We start from the raw sequence: 6284 nt of genomic DNA, 5'->3' as shown, positions 1-6284 counted from the left end.
AGTTGGGAATTCTTACATAGGTATAAGCGATCTTTGTACCATAACAAATCATTTTTCCAGCTAAATGTGTCAGATGTACTGGGATCTTGTTGCAATTTTTGAATGAGTGCCCACACTTCTTCTTCATTCTTCCATTCATCCCTTGCCTCATTTATCCAATTTGGTTGGATAATACAAATGGCACAAAGCAATGCTTCCAAATCCTCATCCTTTCTTGAGAGTGCATTTGCAATAACATTTTGCTTCCCTTTTTGTAGATGATTTCAAAGGCATAACCCAATATCTTTGTGACCCATTTTTGTTGCTATTCTGAAGATAATCTTTGTTTTAAAAAGTATTTAAGACTATCATGATCTGTTTTTACCTTGAAGTGTCTTCCCAATAGGTAAGGTCGCAATTTCTTAAGTGCATGTAGTATTGCTAACATTTCCTTCTCATAAATAGGTTTGTGTAAATACTTTCCTTTGATTGGACGAATTTCAAAAGGAATGATTCTTCCTCCTTGCATTAAAACAACACAAATTCCATTTCCTCAAGCATCACATTCCACAATAAAGGTTTTTGTGAAGTTTGGCGTAGCTAATACCGATGCTTGGCACATTGCCACTTTAATATGTTCAAAGACCATCGTTGTTTCTGGAATCCAAGAAAATGCATCTTTATTCAGTAATGTTGTTAGAGGTGCTACTATTCTCCCATACTTATTAACAAAATTGCGATAATACCTTGTCAACCCAAGAAATCCTTGCAGATGCTTTATGGATGTGGGAATTTTCCATTCCTTAATGTCTTTAATTTTGCTAGGGTCTACCTTAACACCTTCATGAGATACAATATGACCCAAATATTCCACCTCTTGTACTCCAAAGAAACATTTGGAGGTTTTTGCATATGATTGTTTCTCCTCCAATAGTTTGGGCACCCTCTCAACATGTTGAACATGATCCTTCCAAGACTTGTTGTAGATTAGTATATCATCGAAAAATACTAACATAAATTTTCTAAGGAAGGGTTTGAAAATGGAATTCATCAAACCTTGAAATGTAGAAGGTGCATTGGTAAGGATAAAAGTCATGACCAAGAATTCATAATGACCCTCATGAGTTCTAAATGTTTTTTTTGGAAAATCTTCAGTCTTCATTCTAATTTGATGATATCCTGAACGAAGATCCAACTTGGTGAAGTAAATTGCTCCATGTAATTCATCGAATAATTCATCAATGACTGGAATGGGAAATTTATCTTTAATAGTGAGCTTGTTGAGCTCTCCATAATCCAGACACATGCGCCATGATCCATCCTTCTTGTGCACCAATAATACTGGAGCAGAGAAAGAACTTTGACTAGGTTTAATTATACCAGCATCTAGCATTTCTGCAACCATACGTTCAATTTCTCTCTTTTGAGCATAGGGATATCTGTAAAGGAACACTTCCTGGAATTAAATGAATAGCATGGTCATGATCATGAATATGTGGGAGGCCTGTGGGAGTCTCAAATACCTTGGAATGATTGTCCAAGACTTTTTGGAGATCTGGAGAAATAGATGATTTCGATGTGGGAACCTCTAGTGAACATAATTGTGCAATTATGCCCGTTGTTCTTTCTTTAGAATCTTTTTCATGTTGTTAGAGATGATTATCTTTCCCGGTTTCCATGCGATACCCATTAATTCAACTTCCTTTCCTTCCCAACAAAAATTCAAGAAAAGTACTTGAAAATTAAAATTTATTGTACCCAAAGATTGTAGACATTGGACTTCTAGTACAACATCGGCACCACCCATTGGAATGGAAAGCATTGGACTATTCAATACATATTCTCCCATGTATAACTTGATATTATGTCACTTTCCAGAGTAATTTATGGTTCCTTCATTTGCAACCATCACTTGACACTCTGGTGCTGGATATAGGAAACAATTGAATTCCTTAGCTATCTTACAATGAATAAATTATGGGTACTACCCGAATCAATCAACACTATTAACTTTTTCTTCTTGATATGTCCTTCTATCTTGAGAGTTTGAGGAGTGGTAATTCATGCCAATGCATTACAAGATATGGACGGATTCATTTCTTTTTTGTCTAGGTTGGTTCCTGGTGTATATCCTCTTCTTTTTATGTTTCTTGTTCCTTTTCTTCCTCCTCTTCACAATCTATGTAAAATAATTTCTTCCCAGCACACTTATGACCTTTAGTGTATTAACTATCACAATTATAACAAAGCCCTTTTGCTATTTTTTCTTACAATTGTTGTGGTGTCAACCTTGTAGGTTGTGGAAGGCTAGGGGCAACAACACTTCCATCCTTATAGTTGTGAGTGGTAGGCTTCCTTGTTTCCATAATTTTGCTTTCAATTTTTCTTGCCAACCTGAATGCTTTTTCCAATGAATCAGATTCCCAAAGGCGAACCTCATGTTATATGTTATCTTTAAAGTCACTATGAACACATCAATCCTATGATCCTCTGGAATATCATTTACCCTTATATTCAATTTTTGGAATTCCTCAATGTGTTTCACCATTGAAACCTTTTGTTTGAGATTTATCAATTGACTAAAGAAGGTGTTGCTCTTTGTATCCTCATAATGTGTTATCATTTCCTCCGTAAAATTGACCAAGTGATAAATTTTTTATGAGAGCAAAGCCATCGATACCATACAAACTGAATGGGTTCCAAATATAAAGTTGCAATGTGTACCTTTTGTGTGTTTTGCACATTATGGAGATCGAAATATTGCTCCATCTGTAATATCCATGTTACAGGATCCTTTCCATCAAACTTCCTCATATCAATCTTTGGAACATGATGGGTATTCGATCCAATGTTAGAGTCTATGAAATCATGATTAACATTTCTTTTTTTTTCATCATGAGTTTCATCCAATGCCTTTTCACCATTACGAAGCATTTCTTGTAGCAACCTTGTCAAACCTTCCTTGAAATCTTCCATGTCTGCTTTTAAATCGTTCTTAAAATCTTCCATATTATCTTTCATGTCATCCATATTAGATTTCATGCCATTCTTCAATCCTTCCATGTATGATTTTAAGCTTTTCTTCAAACCATCCATTGTTACACAGTAATTTGTCACTGTCTTCACTCTAGTCTTCCTATTGTCTCATGTGTCTAAATCATACATGCTCATGTTAGACAAATGCTCTCTGATGTTGCCAAATGACCCACTTTTCCAAAGGTTTCTGCATCATCGCATCTCTTTGCTAAATAAACGCGTTGATGGGCGCTCCAAAACAGTCCAGAAGCGTTGCCATCGCGGAAGTACACGTTATTCCCGCGATGGTCGAATTTCATGTGCTAGCGCAACTGTCGATTGTAGTTTCCCGCGATGACATGACTAGCTACGTTATTCAATAGCGATGTCAGCGCGGCAGACCAGTTATGTGCCAACGATGATCCAGATTGGGCGAATTTGTTCCAACAGTCGGCCTTCCAGATGACTCCAAACCTGGTTGTTAGCCTTGTTTATGTCGCCCTCCTTTCTTTGGCATGGCTGTTCCGTCATTTGTGCTACCTTCCTTGGAGATAAGCTCATCTTCCCACCTTTCATGGAGACTCCTTCTCCTATTTAAACCCTCACCATTGCTATGCATTACGAGTTTTTGGATAGTTTGGAATTCTTAGTCTTTGGAGTGTTGCTGTTAGTGCTTGTAAGTTTTCTAGATAGCTGGTGTGAGTGTGACAAGTGTGGGTTTGTTGATAGCTTGAGGAAGGTTGTGAAGTGCCTTTGATCTTGTGTAAAACTTGTGAGTGAGAGAGACTTGTGTATTGGGAGATCCATCTTCAAGAGTAAATGCTTGAGGAAGATGCTGGCTGGATCCCTATGAGAAGGCTTGTTACGTCAAGACTTTGGTTGTAAGCTTACTCTATTTCATATTTAATGCAATCAATGATGTTTTCCTATGTCTTGTATGTAATGTATTTGATAGCTCATGAATTCTTGACTTTATGAGTAAATAGATCATTTTTGTTTCGGTTACGTGCTTTGTTGTATTTCCTTTGCATTGTTTCAGGTTGATCACTCATTAGGAGAAGGAAGCGGAAGCTGGAGTAGCGCAACGGAACTCCATCGACCACCGGTTGAGGTAGGCCTCCAACTTGAACTATTTAAGGAAAGCTATTGTTGATTTGTCCTTCTTTGTGACTAGACCCACTCTAGGGCTAGAGGGGTTTCCTCTGTCCGCAGAGGGAACACTTTCCTGCATCACAAATTGGCGACTCCACTGGGGAGTCTGGCCTTTGTTCTTCCTTTGCTTTCTCTTGAATTTTTGAATTTGGTCTCTTTTTGTTTTTGGGGATTAATTATCAGTCTTTTGAGTTTCCTGGGCTGATCTGGGGAATACCTCTATTTGATTGAAGGGTTGACTGGTTTTGGTTTGGGAGTTTTTGTTCATTTGTCATTGTTTTTTGCATCATCGCGGAAAAAAGCCTAACAGTCGCGATGTCATCGCCACTTTGTAGCTTTTTACCCACGATGATCTTGGGTTGCTAGCTTAATTCCCGCGACGACTCTTGAAATCGCATCATCGCGGAAAATAGGTGTTTTTCTGCGATCATCTCGGGTTGTCTGTGTAAAATTTGCGATGACATCTCAGGTTGTCTGTGTAAAATTTGCGATCATCTCGGGTTGTCAGTGTACAACTTGCGATGATTCCTGAAAAGTTGTTTTTATAACTTTACCTCCTGAATTCATCAATCTTGTTTATCCCCTGTTGTTTCTTGTCTCTCATTAGCTTGTTTTAATTGCTTTTGGTTAGGGTACTGTCTCTTTGATTTCATTTGAGTGAGTCTTGTGTTTTTAGACTATGTGACCTAGCCCTTTAGAAGTTTCGTCAACAAACCATTTACTTGGGTTACTTGTCTATTCAAGGTTCATCCACAACCGTCTTATTGATTTGCTTGAGGCTTTTTCACTGCTTGTTTTCTTGCTGGTTGATTTTTAGTGTCGATTATTGAACCAATTTTTTATGTTGATTCGATTTCTTCACTACCAAGCATAGATCACAATTGTTTGGATCGATTAGTTCACACTTGCTTGTTTACAATTTTTATTTTTATTTTTATTTTTATTTTTTATTTTTTATTTTTTATTTTTTATTTTTTTATTATTATTATTTTTTTTAATTTTATTATTACTATTTTTTTTTTTTTTTAAAGTTTGCATTCATTTAGCATACGAAAGTGAAAGCACATTTGCATTACCAATTTTCATGTTTGAGAAATTGGAAAGAAAATTTTGAATCTTTCATTAGTAGTATCGATGCATCGTGAGATTAGTGTATTGATGCATTGTGTTTCTTAGTGTTTGCATTTACTTGTCTTGGTTTGGGAATGATCTCTCTACCCTCCCATAGGTAGGTGTTCATCGAAGAAAAAGGATATTTCATTCATTCTAGCTACATCCTAGGTTTTGTTATATACATACGGTAGGGCCTGAAAACTGAAACATAATCCAAGATCAACTTTAAAATGAACTGAATAAATCTAACAACGCATTGGAACATAACGCACACATTTAGAGGTCTAGGCTAGAGACGTGCTCCGACGTCGTTAAACCTAGTCACTTTGTTTCCACTCAAGGTTGGGTGATTCCTCCTTTTGTGACTCAATATTGGTCTAACACGGAATTGTGCTCCCACGTACTGTCGAGTATATGGGGTTACCCCACTAGGTTATCATCCTTTATCCATAGGAAGCCGTGTCTATTGCCTTACAAGCCGTAACGCACCGAACACAACATTCGGGAAGATTGACTGCCGTACGGAAAGTCCTTAGTTTTCATATGACTGCCAAGGTGTATATGCAATTTTACAGATTTTTCTGGTAAACCCTTTGCCTAGTTCTCCAGAGTAGTCACTTTCGTTCCTTTTCGGACTCCCTAAAAGAAAAGGTCCATCTGAGCACTTGTCACTTCAGGCTCATTAAATATTCGAAGGAGACTAGAGTCATATTTTGTCCTTTTCTCGACTCTTTAAAGATGAGAAGGTCAAGTTTTGTTCCCGTGTCTTAAAATTTATTCGGCCACGATTCACATTTACTCTATTAGATCTTGTTTGCATTAGCTTGAGTAGGGTTCTTTCTCGTTCTCGATGGCAACATTCCCCGAGTCTACTGGCCAAGGTTTTCCCCTGGATGGAAATCCTGGTCCGTTTCCTTCATTTGGAAATGCCGGTGCTCCATATATGGCAACATTGTCTTTGCCTGGTTAACCATCGGTTTTCCCGTATGGTTGTTTTCAACCTCGGTGGTCCCGAGTGCCATGAC

This window comes from Pinus tabuliformis, chromosome X (genome assembly GCF_031772625.1).
Source record: "Pinus tabuliformis cultivar Carrire ecotype Pingquan chromosome X, CPIR1, whole genome shotgun sequence".
Classification (NCBI taxonomy): Eukaryota; Viridiplantae; Streptophyta; class Pinopsida; order Pinales; family Pinaceae; genus Pinus; species Pinus tabuliformis.
Note: the sequence above shows the minus strand (reverse complement) of the source record.